The sequence below is a fragment of the Phalangium opilio genome, unplaced genomic scaffold (assembly GCF_054372755.1).
Source record: "Phalangium opilio isolate 3A_F unplaced genomic scaffold, DU_Popi_V2 ptg000021l_1, whole genome shotgun sequence".
Lineage (NCBI taxonomy): Eukaryota > Metazoa > Arthropoda > Arachnida > Opiliones > Phalangiidae > Phalangium > Phalangium opilio.
The window spans coordinates 3,426,510-3,449,136 of NW_028324153.1; the positions used below are offsets into that span (position 1 = coordinate 3,426,510).

The following is a 22,627-nucleotide window of genomic DNA, read 5'->3' on the forward strand; positions in this document are numbered from 1 at the left end:
ACGTTGTGAACGAAGGAAACTAACCCCCTTGCGTCTGGCGACTTAGACCGCTCGGCCATCCTGACGAGGTCTATCGTAATTTGAACGTTTTATAAATTACATCTCTTCCAGTTAATTTATTAAAATATATCGTGTCAGAAGTGGGATTCGAACCCACGCCCTCATACGAGGACCAGAAAACACAGATTCACGTTGTGAACGAAGGAAACTAACCCCCTAAAGTCTGGCGCCTTAGACCGCTGGGCCCTCCTGACGTGGTCTCTTTTAATTTTGACGTTTTAAAATTACATCTCTTCAAGTTAATTTATTAAAACATATCGTGTCATAAGTGGGACTCGAACCCACGCTCTTATACGAGGACCAGAAAACACAGATTCACGTTGTGAACGAAGGAAACTAACCCCCTTGAGTCTGGCGCCTTAGACCGCTCGGCCATCCTACGTGGTCTCTTGTAATTTGGACGTTTTATAAATTATATCTCTTGCAGTTAATTTATTAAAATATATCGTGTCAAAAGTGGGATTGGAACCCACGCCCTTATACGAGGACCAGAAAACACAGATTCACGTTGTGAACGAAGGAAACTAAGCCTTTGAGTCTGGCGCCTTAGACCGCTCGGCCAACCTGACGTGGTCCATCGTAATTTGAACGTTTTATAAATTACATCTCTTCCAGCTAATTTATTAAAATATATCGTGTCAGAAGTGGGATTCGAACCCACGCCCTCATACGAGGACCAGAAAACATTGATTCACGTTGTGAACGAAGGAAACTAACCCCCTAAAGTCTGGCGCCTTAGACCGCTGGGCCCTCCTGACGTGGTCTCTTTAATTTTGACGTTTTATAAATTACATCTCTTCTAGTTAATTTATTAAAACATATCGTGTCAGAAGTGGGATTCGAACCCACGCACTTATACGATGACCAGAAAACACAGATTCACGTTGTGAACGAAGGAAACTAAGCCCCTTGAGTCTGGCGCCTTAGACCGCTCGGCCATCCTGACGTGGTCTCTTGTAATTTGGACGATTTATAAATTACATCTCTTCTAGTTAATTTCATAAAACATATCGTGTCAAAAGTGGGATTTGAACCCTTGCCCTCAAACGAGGACCAGAATACACGGATTCACGTTGTGAACGAAAGAACTAAGCCCCTTAAGTCTGGCGCCTTAGACCGCTCGGCAATCCTGACGTGGTCTATTGTAATTTGGACGTTTTATAAATTACATCTCTTGCAGTTAATTTATTAAAATATATCGTGTCAGAAGTTGGATTCGAACCCACGCCCTCATACGAGGACCAGAAAACACAGATTCACGATGTGAACGAAGGAAAGTAAGCCCCTTGAGTCTGTCGCCTTAGACCGCTCGGCCATCCTGACGTGGTCTCTTGTATTTTGGACGTTTTATAAATTACATTTCTTCCAGTTAATTTATTAAAATATATCGTGTCAGAAGTGGGATTCAAACCCACGCCCTCATACGAGGACTAGAAAACACAGATTCACGTTGTGAACGAAGGAAACTAACCCCCTTGAGTCTGGCGACTTAGACCGCTCGGCCATCCTGACGTGGTCTATTGTAATTTGGACGTTTTTTAAATTACATCTCTTCCAGTTAATTTCATAAAACATATCGTGTCAGAAGTGGGATTCGAACCCACGCCCTTATACGAGGACCAGAAAACACAGATTCACGTTGTGAACGAAGGAAACTAAGCCTTTGAGTCTGGCGCCTTAGACCGCTCGGCCACCCTGACGTGGTCTCTTGTAATTTGGACGTTTTATAAATTACATCTCTTGCAGTTAATTTCATAAAACATATCGTGTCAAAAGTGGGATTGGAACCCACGCCCTTATACGAGGACCAGAAAACACAGATTCACGTTGTGAACGAAGGAAACTAAGCCTTTGAGTCTGGCGCCTTAGACCGCTCGGCCATCCTGACGTGGTCTCTTGAAATTTGGAGGTTTTATAAATTACATCTCTTGCAAATAATTTATTAAAATATATCGTGTCAGAAGTGGGATTCGAACCCACGCCCTCATACGAGGACCAGAAAACACAGATTCACGTTGTGAACGAAGGAAACTAACCCCCTTAAGTCTGGCGCCTTAGACCGCTGGCACCTCCTGACGTGGTCTCTTTTAATTTTGACGTTTTATAAATTACATCTCTTCTAGTTAATTTATTAAAACATATCGTGTCAGAAGTGGGATTCGGGCCCACGCCTTCATACGAGGACCAGAAAACACAGATTCACGTTGTGAACGAAGGAAACTAAGCCCCTTGAGTCTGGCGCCTTAGACCGCTCGACCATCCTGCCGTGGTCTCTTGTAATCTGGACGTTTTATTAATTACATCTCTTCCAGTTAATTTCATAAAACATCGTGTCAGAAGTGGGATTTGAACCCTTGCCCTCAAAGGAGGACCAGAATACACAGATTCACGTTGTGAACGAATGAACTAGCCCCTTAAGTCTGGCGCCTTAGACCGCTGGGCCCTCCTGACGTCGTCTCTTTTAATTTGGACGTTTTATAAATTACATCTCTTCCAGTTAATTTATTTAAACATATCGTGTCAGAAGTGGGATTCGAACCCACGCCCTTATACGAGGACAAGAAAACACAGATTCACGTTGTGAACGATGGAAACTAAGCCCCTTGAGTCAAGCGTCTTAGACCGCTCGGCCATCCTGACGTGGTCTCTAGTATTTTGGACGTTTTATAAATTACACCTCTTCCAGTTAATTTCATAAAACATATCGTGTAGGAAGTGGGATTTGAACCCTTGCCCTCAAACGAGGACCAGAATACACGGGTTCACGTTGTGAACTAAGCCCCTCAAGTCTGGCGCCGTAGACCGCTGGGCCATCCTGACGTGGTCTCTTGTAATTTGGACGTTTTATAAATTACATCTCTTCCAGTTAATTTCATAAAACACATCGTGTAGGAAGTGGGATTTGAACCCTTGCCCTCAAACGAGGACCAGAATACACGGGTTCACGTTGTGAACTAAGCCCCTCAAGTCTGGCGCCGTAGACCGCTAGGCCATCCTGACGTGGTCTCTTGTAATTTGGACGTTTTATAAATTACATCTCTTCCAGTTAATTTCATAAAACATATCGTGTAGGAAGTGGGATTTGAACCCTTGCCATCAAACGAGGACCAGTATACACGGGTTCACGTTGTGAACTAAGCCCCTTAAGTCTGGCGCCGTAGACTGCTGGGCCCTCCTGACGTGGTCTCTTGTAATTTGGACGTTTTATAAATTGCATCTCTTCCCGTTAATTTATTAAAATATATCGTGTCAGAAGTGGGATTCGAACCCACGCCCTCATACGAGGACCAGAAAACTCACATTCACGTTGTGAACGAAGGAAACTAAGCCCCTTGAGTCTGGCGCCTTAGACCGCTCGGCCATCCTGACGTGGTCTCTTGCATTTTGGACGTTTTATAAATAAATCTCTTCCAGTTTATTTCATAAAACATATCGTGTAGGAAGTAGGATTTGAACCCTTGCCCTCAAACGAGGACCAGTTTACACGGGTTCACGTTGTGAGCTAAGCCCCTTAAGTCTGGCGCCGTAGACCGCTGGGCCCTCCTGACGTGGTCTCTTGTAATTTTGACGTTTTATAAATTACATCTCTTCCAGTAAATTTATTAAAACATATCGTGTCAGAAGAGGGATTCGAACCCACGCCCTCATACGAGGACCAGAAAACACAGATTCACGTTGTGAACGAAGGAAACTAACCCCCTAAAGTCTGGCGCCTTAGACCGCTGGGCCCTCCTGACGTGGTCTCTTTTAATTTTGACGTTTTATAAATTACATCTCTTGCAGTTAATTTATTAAAATATATCGTGTCAGAAGTTGGATTCGAACCCACGCCCTCATACGAGGACCAGAAAACACAGATTCACGATGTGAACGAAGGAAAGTAAGCCCCTTGAGTCTGGCGACTTAGACCGCTCGGCCATCCTGACGTGGTCTATTGTAATTTGGACGTTTTTTAAATTACATCTCTTCCAGTTAATTTCATAAAACATATCGTGTCAGAAGTGGGATTCGAACCCACGCCCTTATACGAGGACCAGAAAACACAGATTCACGTTGTGAACGAAGGAAACTAAGCCTTTGAGTCTGGCGCCTTAGACCGCTCGGCCACCCTGACGTGGTCTCTTGTAATTTGGACGTTTTATAAATTACATCTCTTGCAGTTAATTTCATAAAACATATCGTGTCAAAAGTGGGATTGGAACCCACGCCCTTATACGAGGACCAGAAAACACAGATTCACGTTGTGAACGAAGGAAACTAAGCCTTTGAGTCTGGCGCCTTAGACCGCTCGGCCATCCTGACGTGGTCTCTTGAAATTTGGAGGTTTTATAAATTACATCTCTTGCAAATAATTTATTAAAATATATCGTGTCAGAAGTGGGATTCGAACCCACGCCCTCATACGAGGACCAGAAAACACAGATTCACGTTGTGAACGAAGGAAACTAACCCCCTTAAGTCTGGCGCCTTAGACCGCTGGCACCTCCTGACGTGGTCTCTTTTAATTTTGACGTTTTATAAATTACATCTCTTCTAGTTAATTTATTAAAACATATCGTGTCAGAAGTGGGATTCGGGCCCACGCCTTCATACGAGGACCAGAAAACACAGATTCACGTTGTGAACGAAGGAAACTAAGCCCCTTGAGTCTGGCGCCTTAGACCGCTCGACCATCCTGACGTGGTCTCTTGTAATCTGGACGTTTTATTAATTACATCTCTTCCAGTTAATTTCATAAAACATCGTGTCAGAAGTGGGATTTGAACCCTTGCCCTCAAAGGAGGACCAGAATACACAGATTCACGTTGTGAACGAATGAACTAGCCCCTTAAGTCTGGCGCCTTAGACCGCTGGGCCCTCCTGACGTCGTCTCTTTTAATTTGGACGTTTTATAAATTACATCTCTTCCAGTTAATTTATTTAAACATATCGTGTCAGAAGTGGGATTCGAACCCACGCCCTTATACGAGGACAAGAAAACACAGATTCACGTTGTGAACGATGGAAACTAAGCCCCTTGAGTCAAGCGTCTTAGACCGCTCGGCCATCCTGACGTGGTCTCTAGTATTTTGGACGTTTTATAAATTACACCTCTTCCAGTTAATTTCATAAAACATATCGTGTAGGAAGTGGGATTTGAACCCTTGCCCTCAAACGAGGACCAGAATACACGGGTTCACGTTGTGAACTAAGCCCCTCAAGTCTGGCGCCGTAGACCGCTGGGCCATCCTGACGTGGTCTCTTGTAATTTGGACGTTTTATAAATTACATCTCTTCCAGTTAATTTCATAAAACACATCGTGTAGGAAGTGGGATTTGAACCCTTGCCCTCAAACGAGGACCAGAATACACGGGTTCACGTTGTGAACTAAGCCCCTCAAGTCTGGCGCCGTAGACCGCTAGGCCATCCTGACGTGGTCTCTTGTAATTTGGACGTTTTATAAATTACATCTCTTCCAGTTAATTTCATAAAACATATCGTGTAGGAAGTGGGATTTGAACCCTTGCCATCAAACGAGGACCAGTATACACGGGTTCACGTTGTGAACTAAGCCCCTTAAGTCTGGCGCCGTAGACTGCTGGGCCCTCCTGACGTGGTCTCTTGTAATTTGGACGTTTTATAAATTGCATCTCTTCCCGTTAATTTATTAAAATATATCGTGTCAGAAGTGGGATTCGAACCCACGCCCTCATACGAGGACCAGAAAACTCACATTCACGTTGTGAACGAAGGAAACTAAGCCCCTTGAGTCTGGCGCCTTAGACCGCTCGGCCATCCTGACGTGGTCTCTTGCATTTTGGACGTTTTATAAATAAATCTCTTCCAGTTTATTTCATAAAACATATCGTGTAGGAAGTAGGATTTGAACCCTTGCCCTCAAACGAGGACCAGTTTACACGGGTTCACGTTGTGAGCTAAGCCCCTTAAGTCTGGCGCCGTAGACCGCTGGGCCCTCCTGACGTGGTCTCTTGTAATTTTGACGTTTTATAAATTACATCTCTTCCAGTAAATTTATTAAAACATATCGTGTCAGAAGAGGGATTCGAACCCACGCCCTCATACGAGGACCAGAAAACACAGATTCACGTTGTGAACGAAGGAAACTAACCCCCTAAAGTCTGGCGCCTTAGACCGCTGGGCCCTCCTGACGTGGTCTCTTTTAATTTTGACGTTTTATAAATTACATCTCTTGCAGTTAATTTATTAAAATATATCGTGTCAGAAGTTGGATTCGAACCCACGCCCTCATACGAGGACCAGAAAACACAGATTCACGATGTGAACGAAGGAAAGTAAGCCCCTTGAGTCTGGCGACTTAGACCGCTCGGCCATCCTGACGTGGTCTCTTGTAATTTGGACGTTTTTTAAATTACATCTCTTCCAGTTAATTTCATAAAACATATCGTGTCAGAAGTGGGATTCGAACCCACGCCCTTATACGAGGACCAGAAAACACAGATTCACGTTGTGAACGAAGGAAACTAAGCCTTTTAGTCTGGCGCCTTAGACCGCTAGGCCATCCTGACGTGGTCTATCGTAATTTGAACGTTTTATAAATTACATCTCTTCCAGCTAATTTATTAAAATATATCGTGTCAGAAGTGGGATTCGAACCCACGCCCTCATACGAGGACCAGAAAACATTGATTCACGTTGTGAACGAAGGAAACTAACCCCCTAAAGTCTGGTGCCTTAGACCGCTCGGCCATCCTGACGTGGTCTCTTGTAATTTGGACGTTTTTAAATTACATCTCTTCCAGTTAATTTATTAAAACAAATCGTGTCAGAAGTGGGATTCGAACCCACGCCCTTATACGAGGACCAGAAAACACAGATTCACGTTGTGAACGAAGGAAACTAAGCCTTTGAGTCTGGCGCCTTAGACCGCTCGGCCACCCTGACGTGGTCTCTTGTAATTTGGACGTTTTATAAATTACATCTCTTGCAGTTAATTTATTAAAATATATCGTGTCAAAAGTGGGATTGGAACCCACGCCCTTATACGAGGACCAGAAAACACAGATTCACGTTGTGAACGAAGGAAACTAAGCCTTTGAGTCTGGCGCCTTAGACCGCTCGGCCAACCTGACGTGGTCTATCGTAATTTGAACGTTTTATAAATTACATCTCTTCCAGCTAATTTATTAAAATATATCGTGTCAGAAGTGGGATTCGAACCCACGCCCTCATACGAGGACCAGAAAACATTGATTCACGTTGTGAACGAAGGAAACTAACCCCCTAAAGTCTGGCGCCTTAGACCGCTGGGCCCTCCTGACGTGGTCTCTTTAATTTTGACGTTTTATAAATTACATCTCTTCTAGTTAATTTATTAAAACATATCGTGTCAGAAGTGGGATTCGGGCCCACGCCTTCATACGAGGACCAGAAAACACAGATTCACGTTGTGAACGAAGGAAACTAAGCCCCTTGAGTCTGGCGCCTTAGACCGCTCGACCATCCTGACGTGGTCTCTTGTAATCTGGACGTTTTATTAATTACATCTCTTCCAGTTAATTTCATAAAACATCGTGTCAGAAGTGGGATTTGAACCCTTGCCCTCAAAGGAGGACCAGAATACACAGATTCACGTTGTGAACGAATGAACTAGCCCCTTAAGTCTGGCGCCTTAGACCGCTGGGCCCTCCTGACGTCGTCTCTTTTAATTTGGACGTTTTATAAATTACATCTCTTCCAGTTAATTTATTTAAACATATCGTGTCAGAAGTGGGATTCGAACCCACGCCCTTATACGAGGACAAGAAAACACAGATTCACGTTGTGAACGATGGAAACTAAGCCCCTTGAGTCAAGCGTCTTAGACCGCTCGGCCATCCTGACGTGGTCTCTAGTATTTTGGACGTTTTATAAATTACATCTCTTCCAGTTAATTTCATAAAACATATCGTGTAGGAAGTGGGATTTGAACCCTTGCCCTCAAACGAGGACCAGAATACACGGGTTCACGTTGCGAACTAAGCCCCTCAAGTCTGGCGCCGTAGACCGCTGGGCCATCCTGACGTGGTCTCTTGTAATTTGGACGTTTTATAAATTACATCTCTTCCAGTTAATTTCATAAAACATATCGTGTAGGAAGTGGGATTTGAACCCTTGCCATCAAACGAGGACCAGTATACACGGGTTCACGTTGTGAACTAAGCCCCTTAAGTCTGGCGCCGTAGACTGCTGGGCCCTCCTGACGTGGTCTCTTGTAATTTGGACGTTTTATAAATTGCATCTCTTCCCGTTAATTTATTAAAATATATCGTGTCAGAAGTGGGATTCGAACCCACGCCCTCATACGAGGACCAGAAAACTCACATTCACGTTGTGAACGAAGGAAACTAAGCCCCTTGAGTCTGGCGCCTTAGACCGCTCGGCCATCCTGACGTGGTCTGTTGCATTTTGGACGTTTTATAAATAAATCTCTTCCAGTTTATTTCATAAAACATATCGTGTAGGAAGTAGGATTTGAACCCTTGCCCTCAAACGAGGACCAGTTTACACGGGTTCACGTTGTGAGCTAAGCCCCTTAAGTCTGGCGCCGTAGACCGCTGGGCCCTCCTGACGTGATCTCTTGTAATTTTGACGTTTTATAAATTACATCTCTTCCAGTAAATTTATTAAAACATATCGTGTCAGAAGAGGGATTCGAACCCACGCCCTCATACGAGGACCAGAAAACACAGATTCACGTTGTGAACGAAGGAAAGTAAGCCCCTTGAGTCTGGCGCCTTAGACCGCTCGGCCATTCTGACGTGGTCTCTTTTATTTTGGACGTTTTATAAATTACATTTCTTCCAGTTAATTTATTAAAATATATCGTGTCATAAGTGGGATTCGAACCCACGCCCTCATACGAGGACCAGAAAACACAGATTCACGTTGTGAACGAAGGAAACTAAGCCTTTGAGTCTGGCGCCTTAAACCGCTCGGCCATCCTGACGTGGTCTATCGTAATTTGAACGTTTTATAAATTACATCTCTTCCAGCTAATTTATTAAAATATATCGTGCCAGAAGTGGGATTCGAACCCACGCCCTCATACGAGGACCAGAAAACATTGATTCACGTTGTGAACGAAGGAAACTAACCCCCTAAAGTCTGGCGCCTTAGACCGCTGGGCCCTCCTGACGTGGTCTCTTTTAATTTTGACGTTTTATAAATTACATCTCTTGCAGTTAATTTATTAAAATATATCGTGTCAGAAGTTGGATTCGAACCCACGCCCTCATACGAGGACCAGAAAACACAGATTCACGATGTGAACGAAGGAAAGTAAGCCCCTTGAGTCTGGCGCCTTAGACCGCTCGGCCATCCTGACGTGGTCTCTTGTGTTTTGGACGTTTTATAAATTACATTTCTTCCAGTTAATTTATTAATATATATCGTGTCAGAAGTGGGATTCAAACCCACGCCCTCATACGAGGACTAGAAAACACAGATTCACGTTGTGAACGAAGGAAACTAACCCCCTTGAGTCTGGCGACTTAGACCGCTCGGCCATCCTGACGTGGTCTCTTGTAATTTGGACGTTTTTTAAATTACATCTCTTCCAGTTAATTTCATAAAACATATCGTGTCAGAAGTGGGATTCGAACCCACGCCCTTATACGAGGACCAGAAAACACAGATTCACGTTGTGAACGAAGGAAACTAAGCCTTTGAGTCTGGCGCCTTAGACCGCTCGGCCATCCTGACGTGGTCTATCGTAATTTGAACGTTTTATAAATTACATCTCTTCCAGCTAATTTATTAAAATATATCGTGTCAGAAGTGGGATTCGAACCCACGCCCTCATACGAGGACCAGAAAACATTGATTCACGTTGTGAACGAAGGAAACTAACCCCCTAAAGTCTGGTGCCTTAGACCGCTCGGCCCTCCTGACGTGGTCTCTTGTAATTTGGACGTTTTTAAATTACATCTCTTCCAGTTAATTTATTAAAACAAATCGTGTCAGAAGTGGGATTCGAACCCACGCCCTTATACGAGGACCAGAAAACACAGATTCACGTTGTGAACGAAGGAAACTAAGCCTTTGAGTCTGGCGCCTTAGACCGCTCGGCCACCCTGACGTGGTCTCTTGTAATTTGGACGTTTTATAAATTACATCTCTTGCAGTTAATTTATTAAAATATATCGTGTCAAAAGTGGGATTGGAACCCACGCCCTTATACGAGGACCAGAAAACACAGATTCACGTTGTGAACGAAGGAAACTAAGCCTTTGAGTCTGGCGCCTTAGACCGCTCGGCCAACCTGACGTGGTCTATCGTAATTTGAACGTTTTATAAATTACATCTCTTCCAGCTAATTTATTAAAATATATCGTGTCAGAAGTGGGATTCGAACCCACACCCTCATACGAGGACCAGAAAACATTGATTCACGTTGTGAACGAAGGAAACTAACCCCCTAAAGTCTGGCGCCTTAGACCGCTGGGCCCTCCTGACGTGGTCTCTTTAATTTTGACGTTTTATAAATTACATCTCTTCCAGTTAATTTCATAAAACATATCGTGTAGGAAGTGGGATTTGAACCCTTGCCATCAAACGAGGACCAGTATACACGGGTTCACGTTGTGAACTAAGCCCCTTAAGTCTGGCGCCGTAGACTGCTGGGCCCTCCTGACGTGGTCTCTTGTAATTTGGACGTTTTATAAATTGCATCTCTTCCCGTTAATTTATTAAAATATATCGTGTCAGAAGTGGGATTCGAACCCACGCCCTCATACGAGGACCAGAAAACTCACATTCACGTTGTGAACGAAGGAAACTAAGCCCCTTGAGTCTGGCGCCTTAGACCGCTCGGCCATCCTGACGTGGTCTGTTGCATTTTGGACGTTTTATAAATAAATCTCTTCCAGTTTATTTCATAAAACATATCGTGTAGGAAGTAGGATTTGAACCCTTGCCCTCAAACGAGGACCAGTTTACACGGGTTCACGTTGTGAGCTAAGCCCCTTAAGTCTGGCGCCGTAGACCGCTGGGCCCTCCTGACGTGATCTCTTGTAATTTTGACGTTTTATAAATTACATCTCTTCCAGTAAATTTATTAAAACATATCGTGTCAGAAGAGGGATTCGAACCCACGCCCTCATACGAGGACCAGAAAACACAGATTCACGTTGTGAACGAAGGAAACTAAGCCTTTGAGTCTGGCGCCTTAAACCGCTCGGCCATCCTGACGTGGTCTATCGTAATTTGAACGTTTTATAAATTACATCTCTTCCAGCTAATTTATTAAAATATATCGTGTCAGAAGTGGGATTCGAACCCACGCCCTCATACGAGGACCAGAAAACATTGATTCACGTTGTGAACGAAGGAAACTAACCCCCTAAAGTCTGGTGCCTTAGACCGCTCGGCCCTCCTGACGTGGTCTCTTGTAATTTGGACGTTTTTAAATTACATCTCTTCCAGTTAATTTATTAAAACAAATCGTGTCAGAAGTGGGATTCGAACCCACGCCCTTATACGAGGACCAGAAAACACAGATTCACGTTGTGAACGAAGGAAACTAAGCCTTTGAGTCTGGCGCCTTAGACCGCTCGGCCACCCTGACGTGGTCTCTTGTAATTTGGACGTTTTATAAATTACATCTCTTGCAGTTAATTTATTAAAATATATCGTGTCAAAAGTGGGATTGGAACCCACGCCCTTATACGAGGACCAGAAAACACAGATTCACGTTGTGAACGAAGGAAACTAAGCCTTTGAGTCTGGCGCCTTAGACCGCTCGGCCAACCTGACGTGGTCTATCGTAATTTGAACGTTTTATAAATTACATCTCTTCCAGCTAATTTATTAAAATATATCGTGTCAGAAGTGGGATTCGAACCCACACCCTCATACGAGGACCAGAAAACATTGATTCACGTTGTGAACGAAGGAAACTAACCCCCTAAAGTCTGGCGCCTTAGACCGCTGGGCCCTCCTGACGTGGTCTCTTTAATTTTGACGTTTTATAAATTACATCTCTTCCAGTTAATTTCATAAAACATATCGTGTAGGAAGTGGGATTTGAACCCTTGCCATCAAACGAGGACCAGTATACACGGGTTCACGTTGTGAACTAAGCCCCTTAAGTCTGGCGCCGTAGACTGCTGGGCCCTCCTGACGTGGTCTCTTGTAATTTGGACGTTTTATAAATTGCATCTCTTCCCGTTAATTTATTAAAATATATCGTGTCAGAAGTGGGATTCGAACCCACGCCCTCATACGAGGACCAGAAAACTCACATTCACGTTGTGAACGAAGGAAACTAAGCCCCTTGAGTCTGGCGCCTTAGACCGCTCGGCCATCCTGACGTGGTCTGTTGCATTTTGGACGTTTTATAAATAAATCTCTTCCAGTTTATTTCATAAAACATATCGTGTAGGAAGTAGGATTTGAACCCTTGCCCTCAAACGAGGACCAGTTTACACGGGTTCACGTTGTGAGCTAAGCCCCTTAAGTCTGGCGCCGTAGACCGCTGGGCCCTCCTGACGTGATCTCTTGTAATTTTGACGTTTTATAAATTACATCTCTTCCAGTAAATTTATTAAAACATATCGTGTCAGAAGAGGGATTCGAACCCACGCCCTCATACGAGGACCAGAAAACACAGATTCACGTTGTGAACGAAGGAAAGTAAGCCCCTTGAGTCTGGCGCCTTAGACCGCTCGGCCATTCTGACGTGGTCTCTTTTATTTTGGACGTTTTATAAATTACATTTCTTCCAGTTAATTTATTAAAATATATCGTGTCATAAGTGGGATTCGAACCCACGCCCTCATACGAGGACCAGAAAACACAGATTCACGTTGTGAACGAAGGAAACTAAGCCTTTGAGTCTGGCGCCTTAAACCGCTCGGCCATCCTGACGTGGTCTATCGTAATTTGAACGTTTTATAAATTACATCTCTTCCAGCTAATTTATTAAAATATATCGTGCGAGAAGTGGGATTCGAACCCACGCCCTCATACGAGGACCAGAAAACATTGATTCACGTTGTGAACGAAGGAAACTAACCCCCTAAAGTCTGGCGCCTTAGACCGCTGGGCCCTCCTGACGTGGTCTCTTTTAATTTTGACGTTTTATAAATTACATCTCTTGCAGTTAATTTATTAAAATATATCGTGTCAGAAGTTGGATTCGAACCCACGCCCTCATACGAGGACCAGAAAACACAGATTCACGATGTGAACGAAGGAAAGTAAGCCCCTTGAGTCTGGCGCCTTAGACCGCTCGGCCATCCTGACGTGGTCTCTTGTGTTTTGGACGTTTTATAAATTACATTTCTTCCAGTTAATTTATTAATATATATCGTGTCAGAAGTGGGATTCAAACCCACGCCCTCATACGAGGACTAGAAAACACAGATTCACGTTGTGAACGAAGGAAACTAACCCCCTTGAGTCTGGCGACTTAGACCGCTCGGCCATCCTGACGTGGTCTCTTGTAATTTGGACGTTTTTTAAATTACATCTCTTCCAGTTAATTTCATAAAACATATCGTGTCAGAAGTGGGATTCGAACCCACGCCCTTATACGAGGACCAGAAAACACAGATTCACGTTGTGAACGAAGGAAACTAAGCCTTTGAGTCTGGCGCCTTAGACCGCTCGGCCATCCTGACGTGGTCTATCGTAATTTGAACGTTTTATAAATTACATCTCTTCCAGCTAATTTATTAAAATATATCGTGTTAGAAGTGGGATTCGAACCCACGCCCTCATACGAGGACCAGAAAACATTGATTCACGTTATGAACGAAGGAAACTAACCCCCTAAAGTCTGGTGCCTTAGACCGCTCGGCCCTCCTGACGTGGTCTCTTGTAATTTGGACGTTTTTAAATTACATCTCTTCCAGTTAATTTATTAAAACAAATCGTGTCAGAAGTGGGATTCGAACCCACGCCCTTATACGAGGACCAGAAAACACAGATTCACGTTGTGAACGAAGGAAACTAAGCCTTTGAGTCTGGCGCCTTAGACCGCTCGGCCACCCTGACGTGGTCTCTTGTAATTTGGACGTTTTATAAATTACATCTCTTGCAGTTAATTTATTAAAATATATCGTGTCAAAAGTGGGATTGGAACCCACGCCCTTATACGAGGACCAGAAAACACAGATTCACGTTGTGAACGAAGGAAACTAAGCCTTTGAGTCTGGCGCCTTAGACCGCTCGGCCAACCTGACGTGGTCTATCGTAATTTGAACGTTTTATAAATTACATCTCTTCCAGCTAATTTATTAAAATATATCGTGTCAGAAGTGGGATTCGAACCCACACCCTCATACGAGGACCAGAAAACACAGATTCACGTTGTGAACGAAGGAAACTAAGCCTTTGAGTCTGGCGCCTTAGACCGCTCGGCCATCCTGACGTGGTCTATCGTAATTTGAACGTTTTATAAATTACATCTCTTCCAGCTAATTTATTAAAATATATCGTGTCAGAAGTGGGATTCGAACCCACGCCCTCATACGAGGACCAGAAAACATTGATTCACGTTATGAACGAAGGAAACTAACCCCCTAAAGTCTGGCGCCTTAGACCGCTGGGCCCTCCTGACGTGGTCTCTTTAATTTTGACGTTTTATAAATTACATCTCTTCTAGTTAATTTATTAAAACATATCGTGTCAGAAGTGGGATTCGAACCCACGCCCTTATACGATGACCAGAAAACACAGATTCACGTTGTGAACGAAGGAAACTAAGCCCCTTGAGTCTGGCGCCTTAGACCGCTCGGCCATCCTGACGTGGTCTCTTGTAATTTGGACGATTTATAAATTACATCTCTTCTAGTTAATTTCATAAAACATATGGTGTCAAAAGTGGGATTTGAACCCTTGCCCTCAAACGAGGACCAGAATACACGGATTCACGTTGTGAACGAAAGAACTAAGCCCCTTAAGTCTGGCGCCTTAGACCGCTCGGCAATCCTGACGTGGTCTATTGTAATTTGGACGTTTTATAAATTACATCTCTTGCAGTTAATTTATTAAAATATATCGTGTCAGAAGTTGGATTCGAACCCACGCCCTCATACGAGGACCAGAAAACACAGATTCACGATGTGAACGAAGGAAAGTAAGCCCCTTGAGTCTGTCGCCTTAGACCGCTCGGCCATCCTGACGTGGTCTCTTGTATTTTGGACGTTTTATAAATTACATTTCTTCCAGTTAATTTATTAAAATATATCGTGTCAGAAGTGGGATTCAAACCCACGCCCCCATACGAGGACTAGAAAACACAGATTCACGTTGTGAACGAAGGAAACTAACCCCCTTGAGTCTGGCGACTTAGACCGCTCGGCCATCCTGACGTGGTCTATTGTAATTTGGACGTTTTTTAAATTACATCTCTTCCAGTTAATTTCATAAAACATATCGTGTCAGAAGTGGGATTCGAACCCACGCCCTTATACGAGGACCAGAAAACACAGATTCACGTTGTGAACGAAGGAAACTAAGCCTTTGAGTCTGGCGCCTTAGACCGCTCGGCCACCCTGACGTGGTCTCTTGTAATTTGGACGTTTTATAAATTACATCTCTTGCAGTTAATTTCATAAAACATATCGTGTCAAAAGTGGGATTGGAACCCACGCCCTTATACGAGGACCAGAAAACACAGATTCACGTTGTGAACGAAGGAAACTAAGCCTTTGAGTCTGGCGCCTTAGACCGCTCGGCCATCCTGACGTGGTCTCTTGAAATTTGGAGGTTTTATAAATTACATCTCTTGCAAATAATTTATTAAAATATATCGTGTCAGAAGTGGGATTCGAACCCACGCCCTCATACGAGGACCAGAAAACACAGATTCACGTTGTGAACGAAGGAAACTAACCCCCTTAAGTCTGGCGCCTTAGACCGCTGGCACCTCCTGACGTGGTCTCTTTTAATTTTGACGTTTTATAAATTACATCTCTTCTAGTTAATTTATTAAAACATATCGTGTCAGAAGTGGGATTCGGGCCCACGCCTTCATACGAGGACCAGAAAACACAGATTCACGTTGTGAACGAAGGAAACTAAGCCCCTTGAGTCTGGCGCCTTAGACCGCTCGACCATCCTGACGTGGTCTCTTGTAATCTGGACGTTTTATTAATTACATCTCTTCCAGTTAATTTCATAAAACATCGTGTCAGAAGTGGGATTTGAACCCTTGCCCTCAAAGGAGGACCAGAATACACAGATTCACGTTGTGAACGAATGAACTAGCCCCTTAAGTCTGGCGCCTTAGACCGCTGGGCCCTCCTGACGTCGTCTCTTTTAATTTGGACGTTTTATAAATTACATCTCTTCCAGTTAATTTATTTAAACATATCGTGTCAGAAGTGGGATTCGAACCCACGCCCTTATACGAGGACAAGAAAACACAGATTCACGTTGTGAACGATGGAAACTAAGCCCCTTGAGTCAAGCGTCTTAGACCGCTCGGCCATCCTGACGTGGTCTCTAGTATTTTGGACGTTTTATAAATTACATCTCTTCCAGTTAATTTCATAAAACATATCGTGTAGGAAGTGGGATTTGAACCCTTGCCCTCAAACGAGGACCAGAATACACGGGTTCACGTTGTGAACTAAGCCCCTCAAGTCTGGCGCCGTAGACCGCTGGGCCATCCTGACGTGGTCTCTTGTAATTTGGACGTTTTATAAATTACATCTCTTCCAGTTAATTTCATAAAACACATCGTGTAGGAAGTGGGATTTGAACCCTTGCCCTCAAACGAGGACCAGAATACACGGGTTCACGTTGTGAACTAAGCCCCTCAAGTCTGGCGCCGTAGACCGCTGGGCCATCCTGACGTGGTCTCTTGTAATTTGGACGTTTTATAAATTACATCTCTTCCAGTTAATTTCATAAAACATATCGTGTAGGAAGTGGGATTTGAACCCTTGCCATCAAACGAGGACCAGTATACACGGGTTCACGTTGTGAACTAAGCCCCTTAAGTCTGGCTCCGTAGACTGCTGGGCCCTCCTGACGTGGTCTCTTGTAATTTGGACGTTTTATAAATTGCATCTCTTCCCGTTAATTTATTAAAATATATCGTGTCAGAAGTGGGATTCGAACCCACGCCCTCATACGAGGACCAGAAAACTCACATTCACGTTGTGAACGAAGGAAACTAAGCCCCTTGAGTCTGGCGCCTTAGACCGTTCGGCCATCCTGACGTGGTCTCTTGCATTTTGGACGTTTTATAAATAAATCTCTTCCAGTTTATTTCATAAAACATATCGTGTAGGAAGTAGGATTTGAACCCTTGCCCTCAAACGAGGACCAGTTTACACGGGTTCACGTTGTGAGCTAAGCCCCTTAAGTCTGGCGCCGTAGACCGCTGGGCCCTCCTGACGTGGTCTCTTGTAATTTTGACGTTTTATAAATTACATCTCTTCCAGTAAATTTATTAAAACATATCGTGTCAGAAGAGGGATTCGAACCCACGCCCTCATACGAGGACCAGAAAACACAGATTCACGTTGTGAACGAAGGAAAGTAAGCCCCTTGAGTCTGGCGCCTTAGACCGCTCGGCCATACTGACGTGGTCTCTTTTATTTTGGACGTTTTATAAATTACATTTCTTCCAGTTAATTTATTAAAATATATCGTGTCATAAGTGGGATTCGAACCCACGCCCTCATACGAGGACCAGAAAACACAGATTCACGTTGTGAACGAAGGAAACTAAGCCTTTGAGTCTGGCGACTTAGACCGCTCGGCCATCCTGACGTGGTCTATCGTAATTTGAACGTTTTATAAATTACATCTCTTCCAGCTAATTTATTAAAATATATCGTGCCAGAAGTGGGATTCGAACCCACGCCCTCATACGAGGACCAGAAAACATTGATTCACGTTGTGAACGAAGGAAACTAACCCCCTAAAGTCTGGCGCCTTAGACCGCTGGGCCCTCCTGACGTGGTCTCTTTTAATTTTGACGTTTTATAAATTACATCTCTTGCAGTTAATTTATTAAAATATATCGTGTCAGAAGTTGGATTCGAACCCACGCCCTCATACGAGGACCAGAAAACACAGATTCACGATGTGAACGAAGGAAAGTAAGCCCCTTGAGTCTGGCGCCTTAGACCGCTCGGCCATCCTGACGTGGTCTCTTGTATTTTGGACGTTTTATAAATTACATTTCTTCCAGTTAATTTATTAAAATATATCGTGTCAGAAGTGGGATTCAAACCCACGCCCTCATACGAGGACTAGAAAACACAGATTCACGTTGTGAACGAAGGAAACTAACCCCCTTGAGTCTGGCGACTTAGACCGCTCGGCCATCCTGACGTGGTCTCTTGTAATTTGGACGTTTTTTAAATTACATCTCTTCCAGTTAATTTCATAAAACATATCGTGTCAGAAGTGGGATTCGAACCCACGCCCTTATACGAGGACCAGAAAACACAGATTCACGTTGTGAACGAAGGAAACTAAGCCTTTGAGTCTGGCGCCTTAGACCGCTCGGCCATCCTGACGTGGTCTATCGTAATTTGAACGTTTTATAAATTACATCTCTTCCAGCTAATTTATTAAAATATATCGTGTCAGAAGTGGGATTCGAACCCACGACCTCATACGAGGACCAGAAAACATTGATTCACGTTGTGAACGAAGGAAACTAACCCCCTAAAGTCTGGTGCCTTGGACCGCTCGGCCATCCTGACGTGGTCTCTTGTAATTTGGACGTTTTTAAATTACATCTCTTCCAGTTAATTTATTAAAACAAATCGTGTCAGAAGTGGGATTCGAACCCACGCCCTTATACGAGGACCAGAAAACACAGATTCACGTTGTGAACGAAGGAAACTAAGCCTTTGAGTCTGGCGCCTTAGACCGCTCGGCCACCCTGACGTGGTCTCTTGTAATTTGGACGTTTTATAAATTACATCTCTTGCAGTTAATTTATTAAAATATATCGTGTCAAAAGTGGGATTGGAACCCACGCCCTTATACGAGGACCAGAAAACACAGATTCACGTTGTGAACGAAGGAAACTAAGCCTTTGAGTCTGGCGCCTTAGACCGCTCGGCCATCCTGACGTGGTCTCTTGAAATTTGGAGGTTTTATAAATTACATCTCTTGCAAATAATTTATTAAAATATATCGTGTCAGAAGTGGGATTCGAACCCACGCCCTCATACGAGGACCAGAAAACACAGATTCACGTTGTGAACGAAGGAAACTAACCCCCTTAAGTCTGGCGCCTTAGACCGCTGGCACCTCCTGACGTGGTCTCTTTTAATTTTGACGTTTTATAAATTACATCTCTTCTAGTTAATTTATTAAAACATATCGTGTCAGAAGTGGGATTCGGGCCCACGCCTTCATACGAGGACCAGAAAACACAGATTCACGTTGTGAACGAAGGAAACTAAGCCCCTTGAGTCTGGCGCCTTAGACCGCTCGACCATCCTGACGTGGTCTCTTGTAATCTGGACGTTTTATTAATTACATCTCTTCCAGTTAATTTCATAAAACATCGTGTCAGAAGTGGGATTTGAACCCTTGCCCTCAAAGGAGGACCAGAATACACAGATTCACGTTGTGAACGAATGAACTAGCCCCTTAAGTCTGGCGCCTTAGACCGCTGGGCCCTCCTGACGTCGTCTCTTTTAATTTGGACGTTTTATAAATTACATCTCTTCCAGTTAATTTATTTAAACATATCGTGTCAGAAGTGGGATTCGAACCCACGCCCTTATACGAGGACAAGAAAACACAGATTCACGTTGTGAACGATGGAAACTAAGCCCCTTGAGTCAAGCGTCTTAGACCGCTCGGCCATCCTGACGTGGTCTCTAGTATTTTGGACGTTTTATAAATTACATCTCTTCCAGTTAATTTCATAAAACATATCGTGTAGGAAGTGGGATTTGAACCCTTGCCCTCAAACGAGGACCAGAATACACGGGTTCACGTTGTGAACTAAGCCCCTCAAGTCTGGCGCCGTAGACCGCTGGGCCATCCTGACGTGGTCTCTTGTAATTTGGACGTTTTATAAATTACATCTCTTCCAGTTAATTTCATAAAACACATCGTGTAGGAAGTGGGATTTGAACCCTTGCCCTCAAACGAGGACCAGAATACACGGGTTCACGTTGTGAACTAAGCCCCTCAAGTCTGGCGCCGTAGACCGCTGGGCCATCCTGACGTGGTCTCTTGTAATTTGGACGTTTTATAAATTACATCTCTTCCAGTTAATTTCATAAAACATATCGTGTAGGAAGTGGGATTTGAACCCTTGCCATCAAACGAGGACCAGTATACACGGGTTCACGTTGTGAACTAAGCCCCTTAAGTCTGGCGCCGTAGACTGCTGGGCCCTCCTGACGTGGTCTCTTGTAATTTGGACGTTTTATAAATTGCATCTCTTCCCGTTAATTTATTAAAATATATCGTGTCAGAAGTGGGATTCGAACCCACGCCCTCATACGAGGACCAGAAAACTCACATTCACGTTGTGAACGAAGGAAACTAAGCCCCTTGAGTCTGGCGCCTTAGACCGCTCGGCCATCCTGACGTGGTCTCTTGCATTTTGGACGTTTTATAAATAAATCTCTTCCAGTTTATTTCATAAAACATATCGTGTAGGAAGTAGGATTTGAACCCTTGCCCTCAAACGAGGACCAGTTTACACGGGTTCACGTTGTGAGCTAAGCCCCTTAAGTCTGGCGCCGTAGACCGCTCGGCCATACTGACGTGGTCTCTTTTATTTTGGACGTTTTATAAATTACATTTCTTCCAGTTAATTTATTAAAATATATCGTGTCATAAGTGGGATTCGAACCCACGCCCTCATACGAGGACCAGAAAACACAGATTCACGTTGTGAACGAAGGAAACTAAGCCTTTGAGTCTGGCGCCTTAGACCGCTCGGCCATCCTGACGTGGTCTATCGTAATTTGAACGTTTTATAAATTACATCTCTTCCAGCTAATTTATTAAAATATATCGTGCCAGAAGTGGGATTCGAACCCACGCCCTCATACGAGGACCAGAAAACATTGATTCACGTTGTGAACGAAGGAAACTAACCCCCTAAAGTCTGGCGCCTTAGACCGCTGGGCCCTCCTGACGTGGTCTCTTTTAATTTTGACGTTTTATAAATTACATCTCTTGCAGTTAATTTATTAAAATATATCGTGTCAGAAGTTGGATTCGAACCCACGCCCTCATACGAGGACCAGAAAACACAGATTCACGATGTGAACGAAGGAAAGTAAGCCCCTTGAGTCTGGCGCCTTAGACCGCTCGGCCATCCTGACGTGGTCTCTTGTATTTTGGACGTTTTATAAATTACATTTCTTCCAGTTAATTTATTAAAATATATCGTGTCAGAAGTGGGATTCAAACCCACGCCCTCATACGAGGACTAGAAAACACAGATTCACGTTGTGAACGAAGGAAACTAACCCCCTTGAGTCTGGCGACTTAGACCGCTCGGCCATCCTGACGTGGTCTCTTGTAATTTGGACGTTTTTTAAATTACATCTCTTCCAGTTAATTTCATAAAACATATCGTGTCAGAAGTGGGATTCGAACCCACGCCCTTATACGAGGACCAGAAAACACAGATTCACGTTGTGAACGAAGGAAACTAAGCCTTTGAGTCTGGCGCCTTAGACCGCTCGGCCATCCTGACGTGGTCTATCGTAATTTGAACGTTTTATAAATTACATCTCTTCCAGCTAATTTATTAAAATATATCGTGTCAGAAGTGGGATTCGAACCCACGACCTCATACGAGGACCAGAAAACATTGATTCACGTTGTGAACGAAGGAAACTAACCCCCTAAAGTCTGGTGCCTTGGACCGCTCGGCCATCCTGACGTGGTCTCTTGTAATTTGGACGTTTTTAAATTACATCTCTTCCAGTTAATTTATTAAAACAAATCGTGTCAGAAGTGGGATTCGAACCCACGCCCTTATACGAGGACCAGAAAACACAGATTCACGTTGTGAACGAAGGAAACTAAGCCTTTGAGTCTGGCGCCTTAGACCGCTCGGCCACCCTGACGTGGTCTCTTGTAATTTGGACGTTTTATAAATTACATCTCTTGCAGTTAATTTATTAAAATATATCGTGTCAAAAGTGGGATTGGAACCCACGCCCTTATACGAGGACCAGAAAACACAGATTCACGTTGTGAACGAAGGAAACTAAGCCTTTGAGTCTGGCGCCTTAGACCGCTCGGCCATCCTGACGTGGTCTCTTGAAATTTGGAGGTTTTATAAATTACATCTCTTGCAAATAATTTATTAAAATATATCGTGTCAGAAGTGGGATTCGAACCCACGCCCTCATACGAGGACCAGAAAACACAGATTCACGTTGTGAACGAAGGAAACTAACCCCCTTAAGTCTGGCGCCTTAGACCGCTGGCACCTCCTGACGTGGTCTCTTTTAATTTTGACGTTTTATAAATTACATCTCTTCTAGTTAATTTATTAAAACATATCGTGTCAGAAGTGGGATTCGGGCCCACGCCTTCATACGAGGACCAGAAAACACAGATTCACGTTGTGAACGAAGGAAACTAAGCCCCTTGAGTCTG

At 43.9% G+C, this 22,627-nt stretch overlaps 17 non-coding genes across 17 annotated transcripts; all 17 read right to left on the bottom strand.

Moving 5' to 3' along the window:
- Positions 1 to 3,307: 3,307 nt before the first annotated feature.
- Positions 3,308 to 3,429, bottom strand: TRNAL-CAA (transfer RNA leucine (anticodon CAA)). The gene is made up of 2 exons: positions 3,392 to 3,429; positions 3,308 to 3,353 (listed from the first exon to the last, which is right to left on the bottom strand). It is a non-coding gene; the product is annotated as a tRNA-Leu (tRNA).
- A 2,292-nt stretch (positions 3,430 to 5,721) lies between these two features.
- On the bottom strand, positions 5,722 to 5,843 carry TRNAL-CAA (transfer RNA leucine (anticodon CAA)). Its single transcript has 2 exons — positions 5,806 to 5,843; positions 5,722 to 5,767 (listed from the first exon to the last, which is right to left on the bottom strand). It is a non-coding gene; the product is annotated as a tRNA-Leu (tRNA).
- A 624-nt stretch (positions 5,844 to 6,467) lies between these two features.
- On the bottom strand, positions 6,468 to 6,588 carry TRNAF-AAA (transfer RNA phenylalanine (anticodon AAA)). Its single transcript has 2 exons — positions 6,551 to 6,588; positions 6,468 to 6,513 (listed from the first exon to the last, which is right to left on the bottom strand). It is a non-coding gene; the product is annotated as a tRNA-Phe (tRNA).
- A 1,742-nt stretch (positions 6,589 to 8,330) lies between these two features.
- On the bottom strand, positions 8,331 to 8,452 carry TRNAL-CAA (transfer RNA leucine (anticodon CAA)). Its single transcript has 2 exons — positions 8,415 to 8,452; positions 8,331 to 8,376 (listed from the first exon to the last, which is right to left on the bottom strand). It is a non-coding gene; the product is annotated as a tRNA-Leu (tRNA).
- Positions 8,453 to 8,887: 435 nt separating this feature from the next.
- On the bottom strand, positions 8,888 to 9,008 carry TRNAL-CAA (transfer RNA leucine (anticodon CAA)). Its single transcript has 2 exons — positions 8,971 to 9,008; positions 8,888 to 8,933 (listed from the first exon to the last, which is right to left on the bottom strand). It is a non-coding gene; the product is annotated as a tRNA-Leu (tRNA).
- Positions 9,009 to 9,642: 634 nt separating this feature from the next.
- On the bottom strand, positions 9,643 to 9,763 carry TRNAL-CAA (transfer RNA leucine (anticodon CAA)). The gene is made up of 2 exons: positions 9,726 to 9,763; positions 9,643 to 9,688 (listed from the first exon to the last, which is right to left on the bottom strand). It is a non-coding gene; the product is annotated as a tRNA-Leu (tRNA).
- Positions 9,764 to 10,762: 999 nt separating this feature from the next.
- On the bottom strand, positions 10,763 to 10,884 carry TRNAL-CAA (transfer RNA leucine (anticodon CAA)). Its single transcript has 2 exons — positions 10,847 to 10,884; positions 10,763 to 10,808 (listed from the first exon to the last, which is right to left on the bottom strand). It is a non-coding gene; the product is annotated as a tRNA-Leu (tRNA).
- A 246-nt stretch (positions 10,885 to 11,130) lies between these two features.
- TRNAL-CAA (transfer RNA leucine (anticodon CAA)) lies at positions 11,131 to 11,251 on the bottom strand. The gene is made up of 2 exons: positions 11,214 to 11,251; positions 11,131 to 11,176 (listed from the first exon to the last, which is right to left on the bottom strand). It is a non-coding gene; the product is annotated as a tRNA-Leu (tRNA).
- Positions 11,252 to 12,250: 999 nt separating this feature from the next.
- Positions 12,251 to 12,372, bottom strand: TRNAL-CAA (transfer RNA leucine (anticodon CAA)). The gene is made up of 2 exons: positions 12,335 to 12,372; positions 12,251 to 12,296 (listed from the first exon to the last, which is right to left on the bottom strand). It is a non-coding gene; the product is annotated as a tRNA-Leu (tRNA).
- Positions 12,373 to 12,807: 435 nt separating this feature from the next.
- TRNAL-CAA (transfer RNA leucine (anticodon CAA)) lies at positions 12,808 to 12,928 on the bottom strand. The gene is made up of 2 exons: positions 12,891 to 12,928; positions 12,808 to 12,853 (listed from the first exon to the last, which is right to left on the bottom strand). It is a non-coding gene; the product is annotated as a tRNA-Leu (tRNA).
- A 634-nt stretch (positions 12,929 to 13,562) lies between these two features.
- TRNAL-CAA (transfer RNA leucine (anticodon CAA)) lies at positions 13,563 to 13,683 on the bottom strand. The gene is made up of 2 exons: positions 13,646 to 13,683; positions 13,563 to 13,608 (listed from the first exon to the last, which is right to left on the bottom strand). It is a non-coding gene; the product is annotated as a tRNA-Leu (tRNA).
- Positions 13,684 to 14,314: 631 nt separating this feature from the next.
- Positions 14,315 to 14,435, bottom strand: TRNAL-CAA (transfer RNA leucine (anticodon CAA)). Its single transcript has 2 exons — positions 14,398 to 14,435; positions 14,315 to 14,360 (listed from the first exon to the last, which is right to left on the bottom strand). It is a non-coding gene; the product is annotated as a tRNA-Leu (tRNA).
- A 2,678-nt stretch (positions 14,436 to 17,113) lies between these two features.
- TRNAL-CAA (transfer RNA leucine (anticodon CAA)) lies at positions 17,114 to 17,235 on the bottom strand. Its single transcript has 2 exons — positions 17,198 to 17,235; positions 17,114 to 17,159 (listed from the first exon to the last, which is right to left on the bottom strand). It is a non-coding gene; the product is annotated as a tRNA-Leu (tRNA).
- Positions 17,236 to 18,425: 1,190 nt separating this feature from the next.
- On the bottom strand, positions 18,426 to 18,546 carry TRNAL-CAA (transfer RNA leucine (anticodon CAA)). Its single transcript has 2 exons — positions 18,509 to 18,546; positions 18,426 to 18,471 (listed from the first exon to the last, which is right to left on the bottom strand). It is a non-coding gene; the product is annotated as a tRNA-Leu (tRNA).
- Positions 18,547 to 20,469: 1,923 nt separating this feature from the next.
- On the bottom strand, positions 20,470 to 20,591 carry TRNAL-CAA (transfer RNA leucine (anticodon CAA)). The gene is made up of 2 exons: positions 20,554 to 20,591; positions 20,470 to 20,515 (listed from the first exon to the last, which is right to left on the bottom strand). It is a non-coding gene; the product is annotated as a tRNA-Leu (tRNA).
- A 246-nt stretch (positions 20,592 to 20,837) lies between these two features.
- Positions 20,838 to 20,958, bottom strand: TRNAL-CAA (transfer RNA leucine (anticodon CAA)). The gene is made up of 2 exons: positions 20,921 to 20,958; positions 20,838 to 20,883 (listed from the first exon to the last, which is right to left on the bottom strand). It is a non-coding gene; the product is annotated as a tRNA-Leu (tRNA).
- Positions 20,959 to 21,592: 634 nt separating this feature from the next.
- TRNAL-CAA (transfer RNA leucine (anticodon CAA)) lies at positions 21,593 to 21,713 on the bottom strand. The gene is made up of 2 exons: positions 21,676 to 21,713; positions 21,593 to 21,638 (listed from the first exon to the last, which is right to left on the bottom strand). It is a non-coding gene; the product is annotated as a tRNA-Leu (tRNA).
- Positions 21,714 to 22,627: the final 914 nt, after the last annotated feature.